Below are 10,493 nucleotides of genomic sequence, written 5' to 3'. Positions count from 1 at the left end.
TGTTTGCAGGAGAGTCACGTTAGTTTGAATATAAAGATGGGTGAGGAAAAACACTATTGTTTTGCAATATTAGTCTATATGACAAATACTTCTCTCTCTAAAAGAGGAAATAGTTTAAATTTTGATTAAACAACTTTTAAAGAATGATATTTAATTCATTTTTTATAATAAAAGCCTTATTTTAAAACCATGATCTTTGGCAGGTGTGATGGTGCATGCCTGTAATCCCAGCAGCTCAGGAGGCTGAGATAGGAAAGATTGCAAGTTCAAAGCCAGCCTCAGCAATTTAGAGGCCCTAAGCAACTCAGGGAGACCCTGTCTCCAAATAAAAAAGCAAATGGATTGTGACTCAGTGGTTAACAGTTCAATCCCTGGTACAAAAAAATAAAATTAAGACTTTATTTTTCTTAAAGCTTTAGCACTACTTAAAATTCCGTTCTTTTCAGTGTACCATAAAACATTAGGACCACACAAAGGAGTGCTTCAATGGCTTGCTGTTGGATTGAGTTCAAATTCCTAATAAGCTTTGCCCATAATCCACTTACTATATGTGCCACACTGATTTTCTTTCAGCTCTTATAATGACCACACAATTTGCAATTTCTGGCCTTTAGGCACTTAGAATCTTCTTCTAGCCCTCTCTGTCCTTCACTTTACCAATTTCTCATCTTATTTGGCCAATTCAAATAGTCACCACTTAAAACCACTTCCTCAAAGAAGCTATCCCTGATACCTGCAGTAAATGACCTCTAGGTATCATGGCATTTATCACACTATGTGTGTTACTTGTGTGTGTGTGTGTTGCTAGGGATCAAACAAAGGGCCTAACACATGCTAGGCAAGCACTCTATGTCTTATCTATGCCCCCACTCTTTTTGTTTTGAAACAAGTTCTCACTAAGCTGCCCAAGCTGTCCTCAAACTTGTAATTCTCCTGCCTCAGCCCGAGTCCCTGGGATTACAAGTGTGCACCATTACACCTGGCACACTTATCACACCTTATTGTTACTGTTTAACATCTGTCTTTCCAAGAAGACTAAATCCCTAGAGCGCATAGTGCCTACACTACACTACCTTTTTGTATTGTAGAAAAAGAAAATTTAAAATTTACATAAATGAAGGAATTATATATAAACTCAGGAATCCAAACACGTATTTTTACCTCTTTTAAAAAACAAATGTATATGTATAATTTGGATTTACTTTACACTTTAACACTTAATGGTCATTTTTTTTTAATTCTTAACTGTCACCTGAAATATGTACTTTCATTTACTCTACAAACTTAAACTCTCACAGTGCTGTGAGCTGCCACCATGTCATGCTACATAACATATTGCTGAAAGAGGAAAAGAAATTTAAAACAGCCAATATAAATCAACTTCTAAATACACTAAAAAGAATGCTAAAATATAAGGTACATTAATATGATAAATACGTAATACTCCACCTTTATAAAAATGTCAAGAATCAGTGATTGAAGGATCATTCACTTTTTTCTCTCAAACAAAAAAAGAAGTACTCTGCAATAGTTCTGAAAATAGTGGTGGGACTGGGGTTGTGGCTCAGTGGTAGAGAACTTACCTTACCTTGCAAATGAGGCACTGAGTTCAATCCTCAGCACCACATAAAAATAAAATAAAGGTATTGTACCCATCTACAACTAAAACTATTAAAAAAAGAAAAAGAAAATAGTGGAACCATCCTTTCAGTATTCCACTCTGTGACAAGCAACTAGATTTCCCATAGTCAAGTGGTAGGTAATCTAATTCTAAAACAAATCTAGCTTCCCCCCCCCAAAAAAAGCACAAGGGCTTATAAATCCATTAAACTAAAATAATGACTAATGAGTATTCATTTTGTATCAAATACCATTCCATACCTTTATCGGGTTATCACAAAATACAAATATAGTTCTAAAACCATAAATTTTGACTCACCTTTCTAATGGAATATATGGAGCTGACAATTGATACTATGGACATAATCACAATGGCTAGAGCATAGTAATAGTATTCATCAGTGCTCCACAGTATAACACTGAACAGCTGGAAAATGTAAAATGGATTGAGAACCTAATATATATATATATATATATATATATATATATATATATATATATATATATATATATATATATAAGGTAAATTGAATGACATATTTACAACCATGTAGATTCTCGACCTTAACTAGATATAAACTCTGTAGTAGCCTAGGGCAACATGTGTTACTCTAAAGAGTAGGGCAGTATATTAGTATGTTCTTTCTTTCTTTCTGAACTGGGAATTAAACCAACCCAGAGACTCTTTACCAGAGATATGTTTACAGCCCTTTTTGATTTTCAGATAGGATCTTGCTAAGTTGCCCAGGCTGGCTTTGAACTTGCAATTCTCCTGCCTCAGCCTCCTGAGTAGTTGGGATTATAGGTATGCAATACAACCATGCCTGGCTGTATATGCTTGTTTACCAAGAAATTACTAGAATTTGGCCTGATTTGAATGATTTGCATAGAAAAAGCTAAAGTATATGAATAGTTGTTCTGCATTCTGCTTCAGTAATAAAATACATTTGTTTTCTTTTTTTTTTCCTCTTAGTTAATGAATTCTTTTTTTTTATTTATTTTTTATTTTTTTTTATTGTTGGTCGTTCAAAACATTACACAGTTCTTAATACATCATCTTTCACAGTTTGATTCAAGTGGGTTATGAACTCCCAACTTTACCCCGTATACAAATTGCTGTATCACATCAGTTACCCTTCCATTGATTGACATATTGCCTTTCTAGTGTCTGATGTATTCTGCTGTCTGTCCTATTCTCTACTATCCCCCCTCCCCTCCCCCCCCTCCCCTTTTCTCAACCCTGTTTAATGTAAATATTCTTCTCAATTATTGTTTTCTCAATTATTCTCAATTATTGTTTTCAATAATTAATATACTCTGGACTAATAAAAGATAAATAAAGGTATTGTGCCCATCTACAAGTAAAAAGTTATTTTTTAAAAAAAGAAAGAAAATAGTGGAACCAGCCTTTCAGTATTTGTAAAATACAAATCTTTTATCAAATGGAACAAATCTACTCATGTCAAAAGGTCAAAGTTCAAAGGGAAAACAAATAGGAGATACTGGTTAAACTATTTTTATTTCTTAAAGGAAATTAAGGATTAAATCCTGAATAAAAGTAAAATAAGGGAGCCCTGACAATAAAATTCATTTAACCAAATTTCATGGTATTTTATCAATTTCATTAATAACCTCTCTGATGTCTTAACACTGATTCTATACTTTTTAAAGCACTTTCATATATACAGTTCCACTTTACTCAAAACCATGAGATATTTAGAAAGAACTTATTCTAATTTTGTAGATAAAAAAACAGCAGAGAAAATGCTTTCAAAGTAAAAAAGACAGAAAAAAATAGGGAAGGCAAGTTTTCCTCTGCTGCTTAGTCTGTTACCCCTGCCTTGACATGCCCATTATCTTTTATTCATGCTTCTAATGGCACAAACAAACCCTCATCAAAATAACCACTAACATGGTTCTTCCCAGAATACAGTGCAAGTTCCTCAAGATCAAGCATCATACATGTCATGTGCTGATTTTCAAAGTTCTGCTACAATGCTTAGTCTCCAATAATGTACCATGAAATACCATGTGAAGAAAACAATTTTTTCTTAAAAAGGAAGAAAGGTATTACATCTGTAACATAGGAAAAGATTTACATGTGCAACTTTTTGAAAATTTAAAAAACTCAATAAAAACAGAATTAAACAAAATAAAAAATTCATACCCCAAATTCTTCTCTGCCAAGGTTTTTTCATTGTAAAATGCAAGCAAAGTTAGCAAACAGAAACCAAGAATATTCTATTGCTTAATTGTGACTCTTTCTTAATAGACAAATTCACTGATCACAAATATTGAGTTCTATATGGTCTTACCTCTTTAATTAGAAGCTTGAAAACAGAAGGCACTTTCACAGTAATATCATTTACACCATAGAGCAATTTTCTGTAACAGGAAAATAGAATTAATAGTATTACACTGTATCATGAAATAACAGTATAATTTAGGAAAGATTGCATTAGATAAGATTCAAACCACAGACTGTTCTTAAATTTATGTTTTTAAAAAACATGCTTCTACAATTAAAATTCTCTATGAAAAAAAATTCTCTACCCACTGTATTTAAATCACAGACGTCAATCCTGGATAACTAAACTGTTTCATTTCATTATTCAAATCTTACATGTGAGTTGATAATAATCCCACTAGTCAATAATCATTAAGCAAAAGGATCTCTTCTCCATCCTTGAAGGCAACAGATGTTAACAAAGTTTGAATTACAATTAAGTTTTACAAGAGATTAAATAAATTTAAGGAATCCTATATTATTCCTCTAATAAGAATATTGCACTGAGTATTTATTTCAAAACACTGTACATTTGACTTATAAGGAAAAAATATTTTTAAAATGTTCCTTAAATCCTTCTAGATAATTCCTATGGTACCTTCTATATAATAATTTTACATTTTATAGGAAAGTGTAAGTCTGACTGATTTTTTTGTTCCAACTCTTTGAAAAAAAAATGCTACACAAATACAATAAAATTTCTATTATAATCTGAAAATGGCATTTATCTAAAATAAGCAATATGCATACTTCACAAATGTAAGTATAAAACATACAATATGTATATTTTCTGCTTTAATAACATGAAAGAGTAGGACTCTCATTTTACAAATTTTCCTTGTGTGAATCTGAAAATATATTTCAGAAAATCTAAGATGTTATCCTTTTACAAGATACACCACTATTTTATATATGATCAAGAAAGATAAATCTTCAGTCAAGCAAAGGATGATATTCAAACAGCTACATGGAATGGCTCAATTTTAGAGATATTAAAATGGGGAAAAATGTGCACCTTAGAATTGAGGAAATACTGTAGAACTTTGGGTACATCAACTTCAACTTCAGCTTCAACATTTTTATAATTCTTAAAACTGAGACAGTTTTACTCAAATGAAATAAGTTCTCAACAAGTAGTCTGTAGTATTGAAACACCTGTTAATATGTACTACAAGGCAAAGGACCTAGTGTGTATGTATACACACATACACATATATATTTCTAAGTTTAAAAATTTTGAGAACAAATCTAACTTTAGTTGAATAAAAATTACCTGCAGGCATGCATCTCTTTTGTCAGTCCCACACCATGTTTTTCATAAATTGATGTACAAGAAACACCTTCATCCAGCCCCCTAAATAAATTCAAAGTTTTCACTGTAATCAAAGTTTAAAATATCCAAATTTCTTAATGTCTCATTTTTCTACATGGCTGATTTTAAAAGTGTAACTTCCTTATAATCTTCTTAGAAATGCTTACCATAAATTTAGAAACGAAAATTAAAAATCTCAAAATCTTAACATAAATAATTATGAATGGCCTAAAACATAACAAATAAGTTAATTAATGCATTTCTCACATAAGATGACTCTAAATTCTTGTTTATGTAACACCATTATCCTTTTAAGGCTATGCAAAAGCTATAAGAGTCAATAATAAAAGTTAAGATTAAGCATAACTTACTTGAGAATTCCAAACTAAAGATTAAATTATTTTTACTTTCTATTTGTAGTTTCTCCTTTATACCTTTAGCATCAAACTAAGAAATCCTATGCGTAGACTATCATCTTCAGAAAGGCATCAATTCAAATCCTTCCCTGAGCTAAATAATGCAGAGGTTAGAAGTACAGAATTTATGAGTCAGATAATGTCTAAAATCTGTAAAAATCTTAAATAGGACCCAACTAACATTTAATGTTCCCCAAAATGTCTTATTTATGTTTATTTTAACTAAGGTATAAGCACAGTACTCCACAACAAACAGAACCTTACATATATTCAATTTCAATCCATTTCCACTTTCTTAAAAGTTATATGTGCATGTGAGTATGCACATACATATGCTCACTCACATGCTGGAGATGAAACCCAAGGCCTTATACATGCTAGGCAAGTGCTCTATAACTGAACTATACCTATAGTCCCTCCATCAGTCCTCAGGAGGTTAAGACAGGAGGATCACTTGAGCTCAAGAATTTGGGGCCAGCCTGGGCAAAAATAAATTTTAAGGTATTACTCCAATGTATGCTACCCAAAGATAACACGTCTGACAACATTTCATTCTTTATCCAAACAGTAAAATTAAATTTCTATTTCTGTATATTAGTATGGTCCTCAAGAACAATGGATGGGACTGTCAACAAATCAGAAAGTAATAATTCAGATCCTCTAATTAAATCATAGCAGGCTACATATGCTGCTCAGAGGTAGAATGCCTGCTTAGCAGGTTCAAGACCCTAGGTTCAATTCCCAGGACCACCTACATGAATAAATCTATTTTAAACAAGCTATTAGACATAATTTTTTTAACAAAATCACTTTGAGGTGAAAATCAAAAGACCTCAGACTTCGGAATACTTTGGTATCATACTGCTTCTAACTTTTATGTAAATTTTACCCAATGCAAGTTACAGGTAAGGATTTAAAAAAAATACTGAGTCTTCAAAACCACTGGGGGGAACTGGGAATGGTGGTGTATGCCCATAATCCCAGTGGCTTAGAAGCTGAGAAAGGAGGATCTCAAGTTCAAAGCCAGCCTCTGCAACCCAAATGAGGCACTGAGTAACTATGTGAGACCCTGTCTCAAAATAAAACATAAAAGGGCTGGGGATGTGGCTAAGTAGTCAAGCACCCTGGGTTCAATCAGTGGTTTAAAAAAAAAACTACAGAAGTTGTTAATGAACAAATGAATAAAAGTTATGCAATAAAATCCCTTCAATTCTATGTAAAATTACAATAGATTCTTTTCTACTTAGAACATTTTCAAAAAATTCTTAATATAGTCCAAAAAAAGAAAGATACTAACTTTAAGAAATCAAAATTGCGAATGGTATCATTCCAGAAATATCTTACACTATGGTGGGTGAAATAACGAATCTGTAGACCATACATAAATGTTACATCAAAGCATATCATCATTTGTTGTAACATGTAATTTTTTTTAAGGAACACCTAAACTGTTACATTTAGTGATAGGTATTTTATTTTATATGCATATAAATTTATCTCAAGCAATAACAGTAAACCCAAAATATGTATCCTATAAGTTACATATGATAGCACAAAATATTCACAATTCTAGTTTATAAAGAAATTTGGACACTAGATCACAATACCTGTTGTGTCTGAGTCTGTGAATATTTACTCATCTCATGCCTATTCTCTTCAGCAGGATTCTCAGTTAAATGAACTGCATGGTCATTTGAAATCTTATCAGTTACAGATTTTGGATTTGAAAATGGATGATTTTCCAGAGAAAGAAAACAAATTTTTGCACAAAACAACATTCTGAATTCATCCTTAGAAGAAAGGGGAAAAGAGTCAATTATGTATATTATATGACTGCCTGTTTTTAATTTCCATTTTGTACATACTTACCCACCTCTAATTACGAAAGCATAATTTCTCCTCCTGCTTCCCCAACCCAAATGGTCCCAACCCCATGCTGGGTATTGAACCCAGAGCTGTTTCAACATTGAGCAATATCCCCAGGCTTTTTTTTATCTGTATGTTTTATTCTTTCATTACTTATTATTTATTGGTACTAGGGATTGAACCCAGGGATGTTTTACTGAGCTACATCCCTGGTTCTTTTTATTTGAGATGGGAGTCTTACTAAGTTTCTGAAAGTCTCACTAAATTCCTGAGGCTGCCCTGAAACTTGCAATCCTCCTGCCTCAGCCTCCCAAGTTGCCAGGATTATGTGTATGCACCATGGTACCTGCCTAAAAACATAATTTCCTGTTCACTAAATGTTAAACCACAAGAAGATGAATAAATTAAAACATGAAGTATAGTTCATTGCTCACGAATTTTATGACACATTTCACCAGTACAAACATCAATATACTCCATGAAAGATTACAACTAATTCCTTAATCTACTCATGAATCTGTACATGAACATTAGAAACTAAAACTTTTTAAAAAATGCTTCAAATTAGAATAAAAACAAACCAACCAACCAAAATAATCTGAGATAAAGCAGCATCCACAGTAGATAAGCAGCTGGCCTACTAAATGAGAAACAGCCCAGAGAGTCCTAAAGGACCAGACTTTTTCTAATCTCTTGGGACATCAAGAGCTATAAAAGAAGGGAAGAAACCTGACCATTTTAAAGATTCCTTTAAATTCTAATCACTCTAATAATATTCACTTTAAACACAGATACTTTAGAAATACCATACTCAAAATTCATTATATTCTGGCACCTCCCCCTAATGTTCCATTCGAGCATGGTTTTGAACAAAGTAAATACAAAACCATTATTTTGTTCCTCAAATAAGCAGCTATCAGTCAATATATGGACTTACAGTAGTCCTCAGCAGCACCACTTTACAGTATTTAACTGCAGCTCTGATATAAGTTGCTTTCACCCGCCACTCAGGCATCCAGTACAGGAGGAGGAGAAGAAACCCACCAGTACAAATCACTCCTAAAGAAACTATAGCAAGCTTCCAGCGACACAAATTATAACCATAAATCTCCTTTATGGACACAATGATCAGATGACTAATTATCAAATTATACAGCAGACAAATGAATTAAAAAATGCTTTTTCACCCCAAGCACATACTTTGTCACATAAATAGTAAATATTTTCTCAATCAATAATTTATATTTTGTTCCTGACAAGTTTATGAATAAAATTAACTAATTTTAAAGTTAAATTGGCTATTTATAATTTATGGCATGGTATTTGATGTTTAATAAGTTCTTTTCCACTAACACAGTATACTCATAGTAAGTATATTTTATTATAATTTTTACAAGTCTTAATAATTCTTCAAGTATTCACATTGTTATGAGGTAGTTTATTTACAGAAAAGTTACAAAAATGAGAGTTCCTGTGTCAACTTCACCCTAATGTTTTTTTTTTTTTTTTTTAAAGAGAGAGTGAGAGAGGAGAGAGAGGAAGAGAGAGAGAGAGAATTTTTAATATTTATTTTTTAGTTCTCGGCGGACACAACATCTTTGTTGGTATCACCCTAATGTTAATGTCTTGATACATTTGTCAAAGCCAAAAGATTAACACTGCTATATTACTATTAACTAAATTCAATATTAGAATTTCAAGTTTTTCCACTAACATCTTATTCCTATTCCAGGACATAATCCAGAATATCACACTGCATCTAGATAAGGTAGGTTTTAATTTTTTCCCAAGTCTCAGTAACACTATAATTGGATAAACTAGACCCCTGACTAAAATTATTTTAAATATTACCATTAAAACAGAAACACAAATGCACACATACACAGAGGTTGCCAGGCATAAGTGTAAATAGGTCCTCAGCAAATGCTGAGGACCTATTTACACTTAAAATTTCAAATAAGCAACAAATAACTTTGCTGGTCCCATGCAACATTCTGGGTATATGTAATACTAAAGGTTTATTCCTTGATTATCTGAAATTTACATATAATAGAAAAATTTATAGCTTATCTGGCATATTTCGACTTGCACTTCACTAAAGAGTTGAGAAGTTCATTTTTTGTTCTGTTTTGTTTGTGGTGCTGGGATTGAACTTGGGGATAACAGCTCAATTGTAGAGCGCTTGCACATTAAGCAAGGGCTCTACAATTGAGCTGTTATCTCCAGCATGAAAAGTTGTTTTGTTTTGGTTTGGGTTTTTTGTTTGTTTGTTTTTTGATATCAAGGACTGAACCCAAGGGCGCTTAACCACTAAGCCACATTCCCAGACCTTTTTATTTTTTATTTTGAGACAGGGTCTCACTAAGTTACTCAAGGCCTCACTAAATTGCTGAGGCTAGTTTTAAACTCTCGGTCCTCCCAAGCCACTGGGATTTTAGACGTGCACCACCACAAGCAGCTAAAGTTGGGTTTTTCTGTTTGTTTTGTTTTTATGAAGTTGATTTTTAAATTTTAAAATCAAAATTACAAATCTTCTTTTGGAGTTATATTTAAACATTAGTTAATATAGCAAATCAAATCACCAAATGTAAAAGCATACTTCTTTTCCCAAGTTTGAGCAGCTCACAGGTTTAAAAAAAAAGGAATTATACTAAAAACAACAAATATAGATATTACATAATACCAACTGAAGAACATGATGAGGAGAGAAACTCACTGATTTAGATTTGTTTCATAACTGTACTTTTCTACTCCTTAGAATAATAAATGGAAGAGAGTACTTCTTTATATTTCACAAGTAAATCATGAAAGGTGGTTACCATTTCATCTTCTTGACCCTGGTTGATAGTCTTCCTTTCTTCTTTGTCCATATCTACAGAGCTTTGAAAGGTCTTACGCTTCCCAACAACTGAAGAACTGACGGAAAGAAAGAAAAGATTGTCAGTGAACTATTTTTAATCTTAGTAGACTTTACCGAGTTTCTACTATACCA

At 32.4% G+C, this 10,493-nt stretch overlaps 1 long non-coding RNA gene across 1 annotated transcript; it reads right to left on the bottom strand.

Moving 5' to 3' along the window:
• Positions 1 to 5,218: 5,218 nt before the first annotated feature.
• LOC144370154 (uncharacterized) lies at positions 5,219 to 7,374 on the bottom strand. Its single transcript, XR_013430084.1, has 3 exons — positions 7,243 to 7,374; positions 6,933 to 7,003; positions 5,219 to 5,261 (listed from the first exon to the last, which is right to left on the bottom strand). It is a non-coding gene; the product is annotated as an uncharacterized LOC144370154 (long non-coding RNA).
• Between the last annotated feature and the right edge of the window lie 3,119 nt (positions 7,375 to 10,493).

Source organism: Ictidomys tridecemlineatus, chromosome 13, assembly GCF_052094955.1.
Source record: "Ictidomys tridecemlineatus isolate mIctTri1 chromosome 13, mIctTri1.hap1, whole genome shotgun sequence".
Taxonomy (NCBI): Eukaryota; Metazoa; Chordata; class Mammalia; order Rodentia; family Sciuridae; genus Ictidomys; species Ictidomys tridecemlineatus.
This window is presented reverse-complemented; position numbering and strand designations above follow the sequence as displayed.